The sequence below is a fragment of the Panthera onca genome, chromosome C2, assembly GCF_046562875.1.
Source record: "Panthera onca isolate mPanOnc1 chromosome C2, mPanOnc1 haplotype 2, whole genome shotgun sequence".
In the NCBI taxonomy this organism is placed as follows: Eukaryota; Metazoa; Chordata; class Mammalia; order Carnivora; family Felidae; genus Panthera; species Panthera onca.
In genome coordinates this window covers 77,176,832-77,195,276 of record NC_138347.1, presented here as the reverse complement: position 1 = coordinate 77,195,276, position 18,445 = coordinate 77,176,832, and positions in this window count along the sequence as shown.

Here is an 18,445-nt window from a genome sequence, read left to right as displayed (position 1 = left end):
TATTGGTGTAGACTTCTAGTTCCTGAACTACAAAAGCATGGCTTCCTTGAGTACTTCAGTAAGCCTCTAGCCTGGAGAAATCATTCTGCCCATAAGAGAACTCAGAAAATTCTGCTGCATAAAAATATTTCAGCTATTGGGATGCCTGGGTGGCTCAGTCGGTTAAGCATCCGACTTCAGCTCAGGTCATGATCTCATGGTCGTGGGTTCAAGCCCCGTGTCGGGCTCTGTGCTGACAGCTCAGAGCCTGGAGCCTGTTTCGGATTCTGTCTCCCTCTCTCTCTGACCCTCCCACATTCATGCTCTGTCTCTCTCTGTCTCAAAAATAAATAAATGTTAAAAATATATATATTTTAAAAAATATTTCAGCTATTTATTATCCTTAAAGAGTTTTTACGAGCTACTTGGCCTGATTAAGAGTGCATAAACCCAGTTTTGTTGGAACAGTTATTGAAAGTATTAGATTCTACTTCTTGTTAAAAAAAAACAACTTTCCACTTGGGAATGGAGATATATATGAAATAATCATGGAAGACAAATGTCAAATCTTTTTGCATAGATACACACTATTTGTAAGACTGAGATATTGAGAGCCCAGAGAACAATTTCTTTAAGTTTTAAACTATGGCTCATTTATGTATATTTTTCAGTAGATCTTCAAAATATTTAATTTCTAATTCATTGACTCATAGAACCTCAGACCTGAAAAAGATTTAATCTAATCACAGCATTTTACCGTTTAGGGCTATGTAACTCTGTGTTGAAAAAGAATTTGTCCAAGTTCCACAACTTGGCTTTGACTTTGAGCCTAGGTCTTTGGTTGGCCAGGACAATTTCTCTGAGTAGAGAGAACATGGATTTGGGAGAACAATGTACGCCTGTCTCATTTTGTAGATGCAAGAAAAGCCAGAATGTTTGTTGACAAGTACATGCTTTAATCAGCATCATAGGCTGACATGAGATGCTCTGTCACTCCCCGTTCTGCACTTTGTATTGGTCTCTGATCTTCCTACTTGATCTTGAAGTCTACTTGAACTTATTGGTGGTATAATGTATCTCCTGCACTGGGTCATAAGGAGTTAAAGTATAAAAAAAGGCAATGCTGAGGGGAAACATCTGTTTTCAGAGATTTTGAAGGGAGATTTGAAATAAACCAAGTTCTTTTTAAAAAGTGTCATCTTGGGGCGCCTGGGTGGCGCAGTCGGTTGGGCGTCCGACTTCAGCCAGGTCACGATCTTGCGGTCTGTGAGTTCGAGCCCCGCGTCAGGCTCTGGGCTGATGGCTCGGAGCCTGGAGCCTGTTTCCGATTCTGTGTCTCCCTCTCTCTCTGCCCCTCCCCCGTTCATGCTCTGTCTCTCTCTGTCCCAAAAATAAATAAAAAACGTTGAAAAAAAAAATTTTAAAAAGTGTCATCTTAAAACTTCATTTGATTCATATCCGAGGATATTGTTAAATATGGCACTGTTTTCAACTATGTATTTCCATGTTGCCATGGATCCTGGAGATGAACTAATTCTACATGTATTTTCCACCTTTGTTCTGTATGTTCTTTGATGCTTCTAAAATGTATCTGATTGACTTTAAGCAGTATATTTTAAGTTTTACTAATTTGGGAAATAGAAAAGAGAAAAACTAAAATATTCTTGGAGTCATACATGAAAATAAATCCAAATATCTGGACCTATGAAATAACTTGCATTTATTTATTTGGGAAAGCACACATAAGAAACACAGAACAAATATAATTTTCCTCAGTAAGAAGTGACTTCTTTAAAGAAAAAAGAATGAAAAGATTTTATTCATGTATTGATTTACTGATTCATTTATCCTCCTGAGAATTTGTTGGGTGCTCACCAAGTGTCAGGAGTCTATTGAAAAACTCTAATATGATATTTCCAAATTAATACAATAAAGATCAATGAATACTGAAATAAAAATAGGGCCAAGGAGCCTGGGTGGCTCAGTTGGTTGAATGTCTGACTTCAGCTTAGGTCATGATCTCACAGCTTGTGAATTCAAGCCCTGCATAGGGCTCTGTACTGACTGACAGCTCAAAGCCTGGAGCCTGCTTCCAATTTTGTGTCTCCCTCTCTCTCTGCCCCTCTCCTGCACTCCCTTGCACGCTCTCTCTCTCTCTCTCTCAAAAATACTAAAAAAATTTTTAAAAAAGAAATAAAAATAGGATGACCGAACCGCAACAAGTTTTAGATCCATAAAAAACCAGTACCTTTGAGGTAATATAGTTTTTTGTTTCTGTTTTTTGTTTTTTGTTTTTTTACAACTTCTGCCAATAAACTGTTTGGGAGGGTACTGCTTTAGAAAAACCTGATCCATAATAAATCTCACATTAAAAATCAAAGAGGGGCAGCTGGCTGGCTCAGTAGGTAGAGCATTCAACTCTTGATCTCAGAGTCATGAATTTAAGCCCCATGTTGGGTATAGAGCTTACATTAAGAAAAAAAATCCTTTTAGGGTTGCCTGGTTGGTTCAGTGGGTAGAGTGTCCCTCTTAATCTCGGGGTTGTAGTTATGAGCCCCATGTTGGGTACAGAGATTACTTAAACTTAATTTAAAAAAAAATCAAGAGGGTCACCTGGTGGCTGTCAGTTAAGCATTGACTCTTGATTTAAGTTCAGGTCATGATCTCACAGTTTGTGAGCTCAAGCCCCATATCAGGCTCCATGCAGACCGTGAGGATCCTGTTTGGCATTCTCTTCTCTTCTCTTCTCTTCTCTTCTCTTCTCTTCTCTTCTCTTGTCTCTGCCTCTCTCTCTCTCTCTCTCTCAAAATAAAATAAATACATAAATAGGTAAATAAGGAGATCTGCCAGCTCATGTGTAATCATAGTATTTTCTTTAACCAAATTTCCTTTTCACTTTATTACAATGTTTTTGTAGAGATAAACCTATCTCTAACAAGAAAATTAGTCATGAAAATTAAAATATGTGAAAGAGAAGCCTCCTGACCATTTTAGTCCTATAATAAATGCAGATACAACATTTCCAGAATAGTAGAAATCAATAGAAAAGTGGAATTCTTTTACAGAATGACCTATATTTTCAATTTTTAACTGATTTGTTAGAAATATACTTTAGGATTAAAAAAATAAAATGTATTATGAGTCTGAATGTATTTCAAAAACAAAATTAGAGTTTTCTGAGCTATGAATTATCTAGAATATGGTTTACACAGATAAGATACCTACTTAGGTATAAAGCAGCATGTGTCCCCTCTGACTCTTTGTTGAGGCATGCCATTCTTCACGAATGTGCTTTGTGAATGAAGTTATTGGTCAAGTCTAATTAGCTTCAGTTGATGGATAAGGAGGCCCCAAAGGCAGAAGGGATAGATCTGATTCTTCTGTGATGAATTGTCTGACACAGAACCCAAGAGCCAGACTCTATTATTCTTATCATCTCTCTCCTTTCCCCTCCTCTGCTATAACTGATGTTCTTTGGAAATAGTAAAATTATTTCAAAACACTTTAATGAGATTTTAAGTGAGTGTGTAATTTATTATGTAATACAGTTTATATTATTCAGAGAAGAGGCTGTATATTTCAGGCTGCCAACTTTTCTGTAATCTGTGCCAGTTGATAGAGGTAGATAGGCTATGTGCCAGTTTGGTGGTAGCAGGTTCATTCATCTTGGTGTCCCTGCAGCAGCTTGAAGTTTTGGAAAACACATGGAATTAGAGGCATGAAACACAGGGAAGATTGCTTAACCTCAGTGAAACAGGAAAGATAATCTTCCTTGCTTTCCTTATAATGCAATTTGAGGGGTATTTAATATAATAAGGATAAAAGTGATGTATGAGTAAGGATACTTCCTAAATGAGTTTTAGGCAGAATTATTTTCACAGGTATCAAAGATAAAATTAGGAGTTGGTATTTAAGCAGCAGGTCCAGGAGTCCTGTGAATGATGGAGGACACACAGTAGCCCCTGCCAGAGATGTTGCACACCAAAAACCCCATCTTATCTAGTTAAATGGAAGGTCAATTTGAAGTTAAAGGACTTGATTTGATTCCCAAGTGGGAAGACTACTGGATTCTGAATTTGATTCTCTGGTCTCTGATAACAACTATTTGGCCTGGAACAAGTTAATGTCTGTCATTAATCCTCTCAAAAGACAGGGAGTGAGCAAAACAATTTCTGATCAACATTTTTAACTTTTTGACATAAACTCCAGCTCCCACCCCAAATAATTTATATACTGTATATTGTGTACATAGGCAATTTATTTTTATGTTTTTCTTTTCTCTAGTTTCTCTTCTAAATTACTGGAATAGAAGTATATAAATCCAATAGCAGTATCTAAATTTATATAGTGGTGCCCGGGTGGCTCAGTGAGGTAAGCATCTGACTTCAGCTCAGGTCATGACCTCGCAGTTCGTGAGTTTGAGCTCTGCATTGGGCTCTGTGTTGACAGCTCAGAGCCTGGATCCTGCTTCAGATTCTGTTCTGCCCCTCCCCCATTCACACCCTGTCTGTCTGTCTGTCTGTCTCTCTCAAAACTACATAAACATTAAAAAAAATTTAAATCTATATGACATATATGTAAGGAAGGAGTTTAGTTTGGTACTCTTTCATTAAAGTTTCAACCACATAAATTGTCTTCATTTTTTAAATAATTCCATTAAAACCCTGAGAGGTTAAATCACTTGCCCATCATGATGTAGATATGAAATGTGTAAGTATTGCTCATTTGTACTCTTCTACAATTATTTTATCAGCCGTTGACCAGAAGTGGTGATAATTAAGCACTTGTTATTCAGATACTCATATAAATGTATAGCAAAAACGTCTCCAAATCATTAAGCCCAAATGTGTTATACCCTTATGATACATGGATTTGAAAGAACTTCTGGTTTGCCACTTAAAATTACTTTAGCTTTAGATATGACACTTGAGGTTGCAGGTGTTTTTAAACAGTTTACTCAGGTTTGTAGAGTAAATTAACTGTCCCATTGGAATGAAGGTTCAGAAGAAAGAGCTTAAGTAAACTGAGATCGTGTCTCATGAAGTGCATACTAAAAGAACAATAATGAACTTCCTTGAGTGTTGGGATTATTTTCCTTAGTGGTAGTTCTCAGTGGTCAATGGAAAATCCAGGATTCAATGCAAATGAGTTTAGTCTTTGGTCTCTCTTTTTGTGAAAAGGCACTGACGTCCATGTCGACAAGCAGCTGAAAATTCAGGACATTTGTAATGGAATACACATCAGGAGCTTCACAGATTTTGGAGTCATTTATTTTTTTCTTTCCCCCTCATCCAACTTTGCTCTTGTATGGAGAGAGAGTAAGGTTTACAGAGAGGTGCATGAAATGTGACATTCCTGGCCTTCCTGGAGGATATCATAAAATAATTATTGTCATTCTATTTCCCTTGCTTGGCTCCATTTTCTCTCTCCTTTGTATTCTTTATATTTTCCAGTTTATTATAATGATGCTATTTTCATTTAATGAATTGCATTTCTGTTACTTAAGCTCTTAAAAATTATTTTATTTTCATTCCTGGAAGAAGAGAGTGTCCAGCAAAAGACTTCTTGATTATTAGCACAAAACCCACCTTGCTCTTATGCTTGGTTCCTAAAAGAATAGTCACTTTCCTATCTTTGACTTCATTTACTTTTTTTCACGTTAAAATTCCTATTACAACTTCATCACTTCAATCATTAGGAAAGTATATGTTGTGAGCTGGAAGACTATGCCTAATGTGGTTTGGTATTTGAACCACTTAGACTGGTGCCTATGTATATATAAAATGTCACCATTCCTTAAGTAAATTGAAACTCTTATTTGCCCCGATTTATAGGTAAAGCAAATGAATCTTGCAGGTTCTAAGTAGTTTTTTTAAGGACCTGTTTTGGATGAAAGTCATGAACATCCTATTTAGTGTTGTTTAGCCATATTGGGAAAAACAACACTACCCTCTCCTGAGCACTCTGTCTGGATAGGTGATATTTCAGGACTTTACATATTCTTTCAAAGTTATTTGGGGGGAGAAAAGCCTGACCTCAAACCAAAAGCAAAACAAAACACCCAAGAAATCAGGCAGCAAGAAAGCATGAACTACATTTTTTTTCTCTTTCCCTAAATCTCTATCAGGTAGATTTTAGGCCAGTTCTTGGGGGTCCAGCATAAAACTGAGCACATACAGTAGAAAACAGCAGTATTTTATGAGTTGAAGGAAGACTGGAGGAAATGTTCACAAGTGAGATTCTTGGAGAGAGGAAAATATTTTGATATTTAAGTTCTGTGGTTGAAGAAGAGAAAGACAAAAATTAGTCATTGATGGGCAATTTTAAAAATACAGTTGTTATTTATTAAATGACACTTTTCGATGTATATTAAATTGCCATTAAGGTAATTCGGTGGAAAAGTTATCACCACACTATACTCATTAAAATTTTTTCACTGTGAGGTCATGACTCTGGTCATCTGCAGCAGAAGGGGAATTTCTATACAGGTAGACTAATGAGCACACTTAAGAATTAGACTCAAAGCACAAAACCAAGGCAGCTCCAGTGGTTCAGGTAGTAGGAACTGATGAACAATTTTTGTAGAAAATACAGCCCAGTAATTCAATTCCAAACTTTTCAGACACTTGAGCACTCTGTTCAAGAGACAAATTCCAGAGGAAGTATTGAGTGTAACCTAGGTTGTGTGCCTATATCCTGACTGGGTAAGAATGAGACACTTGGATATTCTCATCAGACTCAACTGTATGGGGGAACACTTCCTTTCCTTCACCAAAGTAAAACCAGACTATTGTTATCAGAAAAGAAAAAAAAAGGATGCCAGGCAATTAAACAAAAAGTCCTATTATGCTTATAGTGTGTACTTCTGTATTCCCAGTAGTACTGAGAAGGAACTAGATGAACAGCAACCTTATTATAGGAGATTGATTACTCGGGAAATTTATGTTAGAACACTGAAATATGCATTATTTCCAAATTTCTAACACCTAACCATACCTGTATTCAGTTGAATGAATACACGCATGCATGGATGGACATTTTAATGAATTCTCTAGGGCAGTCAGGTGCAGCCTCCCACAGAAGAGAAAATCTTGAGTGTTCTGGGTAGCCACAGACTGTAAATTCAATTTCCATGGTAGTTAAAATCAATTTTTAAAGCCCCTTGGAGAAATAAACTTTTTTATAGAATGTCGTAATTTATTGTACAGGAAAAATATAAAATGTCATCAATATTTACATCTTAAGAAGATATTTAGCACAATAATACTTGATGAATAGATAGGGAAAAATTCGTCTTAAATTTAGGTATAAGCTGTGTTTTTTTTTCCTATTGTGATTACGTCAAAAAGCTTAGCTATGTCAACTTCCCCCTCTCCATTGAAGCATGAAGTTTCTCACTAAGTCCAACTTTGTTTGCATATTTCTATGAGCACCACCTCCATTTCAAGCATTTCTGTATTGGGGATTATACATGTTAAGAAAAAATTTGAGGTCTGCCTCATATGCCATGTCACATTTTTCAAAATTGTTTCCTGCTTCCCTATATAAACCTGGTGTGCAGGTAAAAACTATTCTTCTAAGAACATGTAAGCAATCTTGCCTATTTTTTCAGGTATCCTTTCTTCCTAGAGAGACTTATTCTATTACATTCCATTGTTTATCTAGTACACCTATGTTCGTATTTCACATATCCTCTACATTCCAAGAGAACTTTGCTAAACAGACACATAAATTCCACCAGTTAACTACTCATGTGGCCTGAGTATTTATCTCTTCACTTCTTGGTTCTCTCCAAAATGAGGTTGGGACAGGAGGGCTTGAAGGTCCTTAGTTACAAATGTTAAAAGGGGACAGATCTAAGGATTGTTTTCTATGCATCTATCTATACAATTCCTCACCATATTCTCCAAAATACAATTCCTCTCCAAATTACCCAATTATTTGTAAAAAAAATAAATCTTCAGAAATCCTCTTAGGACACTGGAATTAAAGAATTATAGGGGTGCCTGGTGACTCAGTTGTTTAAGCGTCTGACTCTTGGTTTCAGCTCAGGTCATGATCTCAGATTGTGAGTTTGAGCCCGGCATAGGGCTCCACACTGACAGTGCAGAGCCTGCTTGGTATTCTCTCTCTCACTCTCTTTCTGCCCCTTCCCATTTACTCTCTCTGTCTCTCAAAATAAATAAGTAAAATTAAAAAGAATTATAAAACAAAAAGACATAGAGAATTTAGAGATACGATATTTCCTAAAGTTCAGGAGATGCTCTGAAAAACAAATGAGTTTGAGGTAGGAAGAACTATTTCACTTTTAGTCAATCTATTTTTTCACACAATTTTATTTTTTTAAGTTTATTTATTTATTTTGAGAGAGACAAGGCTCAATTTCAGGAACTGCAAGACCATGATCTGAGCTGAAATCAAGAGTCAGACACTTAACCTACTGAGCCACCCAGGCACCCCAAATTTTTTCACACAATTTTAATATTTGAGTGTCATCTTACTGACATTTGGATGTTTGAATGTCATTTTATTCACACACAGTATAAAATTGCCCTATCATACTGCAGAGACATGGTCTATTACATGTTCCCAGTCCTTGCCAAAGCTAAATATTGTTTACAAAAACAAAAATGTATGGAATTGATCAGATTATTATTTTTCTCTCTACAGTTTATATTTTCCCTAACTAGGACTGAAAAAAAAAAATCTAGCCTTGGGAATTACACATCAAATTTAAGGGTAACAAAACTTTGAGATGGACACAATTATGCAACTATACTCTCCTTTCATGTTATGGCAAAATAAGTGGATTCTAACTCACCAGCTGTAAATAATAGGTTAAATCTTCTGTGCTAATCTTTGTAAGGGAAACATTAAAAACCTATTTGGGACTTTATGCTATTACATGTTGTGATTCTTTTTTACTTCATCTACACTACCTTTTTTGTTTTTGTCTTATTTTAAAACAAAACTCAGATTTTTTGTTTTACCTCTGTGTGCATCAGTATATATTCCTCTCTAAAAATAATCTGTATATTTTCCTATATAACCAAATTTCCCCAATTGTTCAAAATATATATTTTTCCAATAGATTTTTTCAAGTAGGTTCCACACTTTCCAGTTGGTTTTTATGTTGTTTACCTCTCTTTGTACCTTTTTATCTATTGTTACATACTGTTGATCTGTTAAAGACACCAGATCAGTTGTTATTTAATATTTTCCTACAGGGGCGCCTGGGTGGCTCAGTCAGTTAAGCGGCCGACTTCGGCTCAGGTCATGATCTCACGGTCCGTGAGTTCGAGCCCCGTGTCGGGCTCTGTGCTGACAGCTCAGAGCCTGGAGCCTGTTTCAGATTCTGTGTCTCCCTCTCTCTCTGCCCCTCCCCGTTCATACTCTGTCTCTCTCTGTCTCAAAAATAAATAAACGTTAAAAAAAATTTTAAAAAAATAATAATATTTTCCTACATTCTAAATTTGCTTTGCTGTTCGTTTTATAATGTTGGTTGATTTGTTTCTCTATCCCTAGTATGTTTTTATAAACTAATTTTGGCCCTAAAAATATGGTAAAATTTGGGATTATTTTGTTTCTTTGTTTTTGAAAGAATATCTTCTAAGTGGTGCCTTTCATTTTATCTTGCATCATATTTGGAGATCTGTAATATCTGGTTACACCTTCTTAGTGATGTGATTTGTGTAGTAAATTCAGGTCATAATAGACTACACATCAGAATTTTGACAATACAGACCTCTGATTTGGGGCCACAAATAGTCTAAATCTTTCCAGCTAGTGACCTCAAGATATGGATTAAATGACTACATATAATCCCTTTCCCTGGGTTCTGCTAGGAAAATAAAAATCTTGGAAATTAATTTAGATGTGCATGTATATTCTAATACAGGCATAATAAACAAATTTTAAAAATAAAACCCTGATTCACAGAAACTATGACCCACTCCCCCCACCTATTTCTTTCCCAACTTTCCATAAAAATACTCTTGAAAGGATTGGGATTGAAAGGAAAAATACTCTTGAAAGGATTGAAAAGATGGGAAGGAAAAAGTAACAATAAATTCCACAAGCTAAGCATTAAATGAGTGGCAACGTTGACATTCTGGAGGAATATCTTTAAAGTCTTATGACATTACATAAATATCACTGAGAGTTAATTCCTAAACTAAAAGAGCACTGATACAATTTTGGGCAAATCCTACTCATATCCCGTAAATAATGAATGTGAAATTTAATTTTGTATAGGTCTGAATTTGGTTCTTGGATTGTGGCCATTTATCTGCTCTGTAATTCTGGGAAGTTATTTCATCTTCATTAAGTTTCCATTTTTCTATCTGTGAAATATGGAGGGGATTTCATTACTTTCCTCATTCTTAAAGTAAGAATTAAACCAGAGAACGCATGCATGTGTAGCAATATCATGTTGTTTTAATATGTGTTATTTATAGTAAGAGAGAGCTTCCAGTGAAAAGATAATCATTTGCAGATGCCAAGATGAAGGGCACAGGATACCATGGGGGAAGGCCACAGGACGAAGCACCAGTATCAGTCAGGAGGTAGACAAGAGGACTAGGCAAGAGCCTTTATTGTGGTTTCCATGGGAAGGAGCAGGCAAGGACAGGTTAAACAGGTTTGGATTGGCTAATCTGAGTAACTTCAGTGGCTCTGGGGCATAGGGCTGTCACTAGTTGTCTGGTACCTGACCCTGGTCTGATTATTACAGATGAATAGTGGCCCAGAGTATGAGAAACCAGTGCAGAAGTTGGTTGGCTGTGGGCTCTGGGTTGGTTGGTTTGCATTTAAAAGACACATGGGCAAATCATTTATTAAATTGTTCATCACTTCCCCACTGATCTGAAATAACGCTGTTATGGGGAGCCTGGGTGGCTCAGCCTCCAACTTCGGCTCAGGTCACCATCTCACGGTTCTTGATTTTCAGCCTTGTGTCGGGTTCTGTGCTGACAGCTCAGAGCCTGGACCCTGCTTCAGATTCTATGTTTTCCCCTCTCTCTACCCCTCCCCCACTCGTGCTCTGTCTCTCTCTCTCAAAAATAAACAAACGTTAAAAAAATTGAAATAATGCTGTTTTCATACATCTATTTCTCCTTTATTCTTGGATCTGTTTTTCATCTGTGAATTTTCCTTGTATCCATTTCCCACAGTCTAAACTGTTGTCATTTTTAAATACATACTGATTTTTTAAGCTTTTTGTTTTGAAGTAATTTTAGACTTGCAGAAAAGTTGAATAGTAGAAAGTTTGTGTATATGTTTCAAGCAGTTTCCCATGATAACAGCTTTGATAAGCAGAGTACAATGGTCAAACCCAGGAAATTAACTTTGTTATGATGTTATCAACTACAGGACTTTTTCAATTTCACCAGTTTTTCTCTCTATTGCCCCTTTTTTTTCTTTTTCAAGATCCCACTTAGGATCTCATATTGTGCTTAGTTGTTGTGTCTCCTTCTTCTCCAATTTATGACACTTCCTCCCTTCTCCCATCTCTCCATGTCTTTTACATTGTTGGTATTTTGATGAGTGCTGGTCAGTTATTTTGCAAAATGTTTCTCAACTTAAGTTTGATGTTTTCTCGTCATTAGATTGAAGTTGCACATTGAAAAATAATGCACAGAAGTGATATTATGTTCTTTTCACTGTATCATCTCAATATATTTTCTTACTGGTGATGTTAACATTTATCGTTTGGTTAAGTTGGTGTCTGCCAAGTTTCTCTCTGTAAAACTGCAATTTTTTTCCTTTATGATAAATACACTGATCTTAATTCTAGAGTTCAATGAGTTCTGAAAAATGCATACACCAAATAACCTACATACCTGTCAAGAAATGGAATATTTCCATCCCTGAAGAACATTTGTTTATGTGGCATCCTAGCAACCATTCCATAGTAACACCCCAAAAAGCAAGCCTTCTGATGTCAATCAGCATATTTTCTACTAGTCCTTTACAGATTCAGTAGGATATTGTACAGAAACAATCATCTTGTCTGTGAATTTCCTTTCAATCGTTGTCTGTTATTATTGCATTGTCCAGAACTTCCACTGAAATACTGCATAGAAGTAAGTGGTAAAAGCAAGCACTGTATTGTTCCAATTATGAGGAAAGTGCTCTGACTTCCACCATTGAAGTGCTACTTGGATATTTTTCACAGATGTCCTTTATTGGGCTGGGAAAGTTTGTTTCTCTTCCTTGTTTGTTTGAGAGATATTATCCTGAACTGGTGTTGAATTTGACAAATTGTCTTCATTTATTTAAATAATCATATGATTTTTAGCCTCTTTTCTGTTGATGATAGCAAGTATACCAATTGATTTTCACATCATAAACCAACTAGCATCCTGGGATGCACCTAAATCCATCACTATTTTCTCTTGATAATTAATTGAAATTATTGCTGGATTATATCTGCTAAAATTTTGAGGATATTTAAGGCTATACCCATGAATGATATTGGTCTATAATAAACCTTTCTTTTAATATGCTTGTCTTGATGTCAGGGTCATTCTGTCTTCAAAAATAAATTGAAAAACACTACCCTTCTGTTTTCTGAGAGATTTTGTATAACAATGGTATTACCTCTTTCCTAAGCATTTGAGAGAATTTATCAGTGAAGCTATCTGTACCTAGAGTTTTCATGGTGGGTAGGTTTATAGTAATGAATTAGCATTATGTAATAGATATAAAGTTAGCAATATTTTCAATTCCTTTGTGGATCTGTTTTAATAGTTTGTTGTGTTTCAAGAATTTACTATCTAAATTGTCAAATTTATTGATAGTTGATTTATTGATAGTTGTCCAAAATATTGCCTTATTATATATACACACACATATATATACATATACACACACATATATATATATACAAATATACACATATATACATTATATATACATATATATATATATTAATTTGTATGGAGACCATGAAAATGTGTTATTTAAATAGTGATTATTAAAATCATGCTGGGGGGTTGTTACATAATAGGTAATTATTTGGAACATGATTGGAAAGGCAATGTAGTCAATTCTATTTTGCTGTTCCCACAGAACCCACAGTTAATCTGAGGGAGCGAGCAGCATATTCAATGGCATTAGTGATATTTGTACAGTCATATTCTTATTACGTCTATCTTGAAGTCACTTTAGGAGCCTTCTCAGAGAGGAACGTGTTAATTGCCAAGCCCTTGGCACCAGATGTCTGAGTGGACACCTACCTAGAAATGTCCGGGATTTTCTGCTCTACAAATCACTCCCTGTCCTGGGCAGCCAGGACACGTGGGACCCTTTATCCATTCATTCATTTGCTTATTGGTTTTTATATCCACTCATTTGCCTCTTCTGCTAGTTTTTCCCCATTCATCTATTGCTTCTTTCATTTCACTCTTTCTGTGTTGGTTTAGTCCTTGCTCCATGCCTGAGTCCATTGTTTCTAATTCTATTGATTGTACTACTTTTGTTCACTCTTCTTCCCTTGGTCCTTTTGTGTGTGTGTGTGTGTGTGTGTGTGTACACACAAATATATATACATATATATAAAATATTATTTTATATAATATTATTATATTTATGTTTATATTTTTCTATATATAATATATAATGATATATAATAATATATAATTTATTGTCACATTAGCTAACATACAGTGTATATACAGTGTGCTCTTTGTTTTGGGGGTAGATTCCCGTGATTCATCACTTACATACAACACCCAGTGCTTATCCTAACAAGTGCCCTCCTCAATGCCCATCACCCATTTCCCCCCTTCCCTCCCATCAACCCTCAAACAAACAGAGTTTGTTCTCTGCATTTAAGAGTCTACGGTTGGGGCGTCTGTGTGGCTTGGTCGGTTGAGCGCCCGACTTCCGCTCAGGTCATGATCTCGTGGTTCATGGGTTCCAGCTCTGTATCCAGCTCTGTGCTGACGGCTCTGAGCCTGGAGCCTGCTTTGGATTCTGTGTCTCCTTCTATCTCTGCCCCTAACCCACTAGCATTCTGTCTCAAAAATAAATAAACATTAAAAAAAAATTCTTTTAAGAGTCTTATGGTTTGCCTCCCTCTCTGTTTGAAACTACTTTTTTCTCCTTCCCTTCCTGCCTTATTATATTTTAATGTTTGTAGAATCAGTAATGATGTTCCCTCCTTCACTTCTTTTTTTTTTTTTTTAATTTTTTTTTTAACGTTTATTCATTTTTGAGACAGAGAGAGACAGAGCATGAACAGGGGAGGAGCAGAGAGAGAGGGAGACACAGAATCCGAAACAGGCTCCAGGCTCTAAGCTGTCAGCACAGAGCCCAACGTGGGACTCGAACTCATGAACCGTGAGATCATGACCTGAGCCGAAGTCTGACGCTTAACCGACCAAGCCACCCAGCCGCCCCCCCTCCTTCACTTCTAAAACAGCAGTGTTTTTCCTCTTTTGTCTTAATCTATATAGATATATATGGTTCTATCCATTTTTTGATCTTTTCAAATAATTAACATGTGATTTTGTTAATGTTCTCTTTTGTTAATATATTTCCAATTTCTCTCATTTCCACTCTTTATGACTTTCTTCCTCTTCTATTTAGCCCTCTAGCTTTTGAAAGGAAAAGCATAGAGTATTAATTTTAATTTTTATGTATTGTTAATATAAGTTGTAAAAATTGTAAAATCTTCTTTAAGCATCAAATTAGCTGCATCCCTCAAATTTTATTATGTTTATTTATTTGTTGCTTCCAGCTGCTTCCTAACACCCCACATGTTATACTACACTATTATTTATCTACTCTTAAGGGGAAACAACTCATGTTTATCTCTAAAACTCTATCACCCAACGCAAATATCGATTCAATAATTCCCTAATGTTGTATCCCTGCATTCTTCTGGGAATTCCTTTGGGTATATGCCCAGGAACAGAATTTTCATCAGATATCCAACTACCCTCACTCCATTAATCATTTTAACAATTGACATGCAGTTTTCGGGCAGGGGGATGGATTTCTATGTAAATAATGTTTAATATCTGCTAATGAATTTTTTTCTTTTTCAATCCACATATCTTAATTAAGTTTTCTTTAGTGCCCCACTACAATATTGAATAGAAATGTTACAGCATGCATTTTTGTCTTACTCCTAGTGTAAAAACATTGTATCTTAGATAATTACAGAAAGTATTTTGTAGTGTTCTGTTTTCAGGCTAAGGTCTGTACTAAGATAACAGTGGTTTTCATTATTAATGAATACTACATTTTAACAAAACATTTGGAAATATAGGGGGATGATTATATGGTTTTTGCTTTTGGGATATTTATTGAACTGATTTTTTTTCCAAATTGAATACAGTGTACATTGCTAGATAAGCATAATTTTATCATAATATTTTAAAATATATATTGCTTTATATATGTGTTCTTTTTTTGAATATATATTAATAAATGAGGTTAACTTGTTATTTTTTCCTTATTCTATCCAAATCTTGTTTGGGCATTAAAGTTATACTAGTGTCATAAAAGCATGGCCCAATATCTCATAATGTGTTCTCTGGAAAAGTTTGTAATCCTATTCCTTCAATCTTCGGCATATTTCAACTCTAAAAACTGGTGAATTGTGTAAGAGAGTGTGTATGCACGTGTATGTTTAATGGTAATATGTATTTTTTTCTTCTTATTTGAGTCTGTATCTTATAATTTATATTTCTCTAGAAAATTATCCTTTTTTATATCCATTTTTAGGCACATATAGTTGTTAATTATGTTCTCTTATTTTATCTATGTTTAATCTAGAGCTCTACTTTTATTCCTGATATTTTTAGTGAGCTTCTCTTCTTGTCATAAACATTTCACTTTATCTCAAAAAATCTCTTATATTTCTGTAGTTGTTTTCTGTCTTACTATTTTTGAACTTACTGTTTTAATTATTTTATGTAACATCCGATTGAAATATTTTATCTTTGTATTAATCATAGAATGCTGACTGCCATAACACCACAAAAAAATGTCTCAGTCAATAATTCCCAGAATAGAAGGCCACTTCTCCCTCTCTTACATCTAACTTATACTCTGAAAATTGATTTTCAATACTCAAACCCCTTTGATTATGTAGAAGGTAGGCTTCAGAGACCTCACAGGATCTTTGTATCCAGGTTTTAGCCAAAAGAAAGCATGTAAAAAGTTCTGAACTCCCCTGGGATGACAGTCATCACATCCACTCATTTTCACTGATGAGACATATTGCTTGGCCACAACTCACTGCTGTAGGGTTGGGACATGCAGTCTACCTGTGGACCAAGCAAAAAGAGAACACAGATTGGTTAGCATTGGGTTAGTTGTGCCAGAGTCCATACTTACAGCTACCAAATTTCCATTTTCTTCTCCATGATGACATACCCATGAGAACTATCCCAAGGACACATCCCATCACTGCTCAAAGTCCAAGATCTTCAGGTCACTTGATATCCTCTTCTTCAGATCCAAACATAGCTCCTATGCCAGCAACCTACTAAGTAATAAACCAGTTATCTCTTCCCCTCCACAAACTTTGCATAATGTTAAATCTGGGACAGAATAACCACTACACAAGGTATGATTCCAAAAGGAAAAAAAAATGAGACCTGCAACAATCATTATTCTGTATTCAAAAATCTGCCTGAGCAATCTTAATATAGATGGTATCTTTACCCACACATTGGAGATTAGAGGAGTTCTTTGCATTCTTAGAATCAACTGGGCTTTCATTCTACTCTGGTGGGTATTCTTCTTTCCATTGTTTTCTGGGACCCCAGGCTCTAATCTCTGTTAAACTATTCCTTGGCCCATCGCTTGTCCTACATTCTTTTCCATTTCATCAGTGTCACCCAGGTGAGGTGACAAAGAGGTAGCAAAGTCCTCTTCTGACTTTGTTCAGCTGCTCCCTTGTCCTTTGTAGCCCATCCCAACTATAGGTTGGTAAGTGGAGCATTATTAGAATTTATTTCCACTAACAACCTTCTAACCCAGTGGAGTTCTGGATTATGGATAGGACAGACTTTTACTTACCCAGAGGACTTGTCCTTCTAGTGTGTGGTGAATGGTATGGTACTTTCTCCCACATCACTCCCCACTAGGTTGCAGTGGTTTAGCATTTTTTCTGTCTTCAAAGCCATAGATCTTGAAAGGTCACTCTCTCTCTACAGCTATTATCTCCAGATTCTGTTGATTACTCCTTCCCCTCACATCTTTGGTTTAGGAATGGTAATGGCTCCCTGCTGTTCCTGACCCCAGCATAGGTGCACCATCCCTCTCTGAATTTACTTAACCCTACCTCCATTTTGGGAAGAATCTCATTTATTAAACTCTCCTCCATTGCCTTATTTGAGCATGTCTTTTTGTTTTATTGGGACATAAATGGTGATGTAAACAAATCTGACTTTGAATTCCAGCTCTGCCACTTACTTGCTTTAAGGAAAAGTTTTGTGACACAATTAGTGCAAAATCATTTTGCATAATATAACTCTAACAGCATTTCTTGTACTTGAGCTAGACTAAAAATCTATGTAACATGAGTTTCTTGTGATAGGAAGAATACCTTACACATCCTTAAATAAAATTTTATCTTTGGTTCTCCCAAAAAGTGGAGCTTGAGATAAAGTTTTACATGTAGGGAGTGATCCCAAGGAACAGGAGTAGTGGAATTATGAAGGTAAAGTAGGAAAGAAAAAAAGATGAACCCAAAGGTGCATTGAGTTGTTCTGCTATGGACAAACAGAACTAAATTTCCCTGCAGAGTTTCTGAAGAACACAAAACCTATGTCTCAGAGCTGTCAGACCAAGACACTCAAGAGAGGGATTCTTATCCCTTGACTCCTACTCCCCACAAGTTAAGCAGGATGTGCCCTTTCTAGCTATTCCAGAAAAGCTGTGCCAGCTCCTACAGCATGCTACATTGAGACATAAGCCCTAGAGCAGAAACCAAGAGAATACGGTGCTTCTGAAAGAATGCAGCGTGAAGGTATATCCGCACACACATGATTCTCACAGTGATAGAGCCAAGAGGTGGGGGCAATTCATAAAACTGGTGTAAAAGTTGTCCAACTGATCACCCACCCATCCCTGACTTGGTAATTTACATATAGTGGAGATCACTACATGTTTGTTGAATGAGAACATGCAAACTGTTTTTTCATAGTTGCTTTAGATTTGATTCCTCTTGATAAACACAAAATTGACAAATTTCTATTCAAATGAGAAGAACTCTGACTTTTGAGTTGGGAACCTTGAGGCTGGAGGAGACTACAAAGATTGTTTTCTAGGACCCAAGATATATATTGTACACATAAACTGTGACAATCATGTTGCTGTAAATGATATTTCTAAACTTTATGACTTCCATTAGTTTTCTGTATTGATCCAGACCTGCATTTTCCATTTGGTTGATTTATCATATTTTCTGTTGTGTTTGTGAAAATATCTGTAACACTTAGAGTAT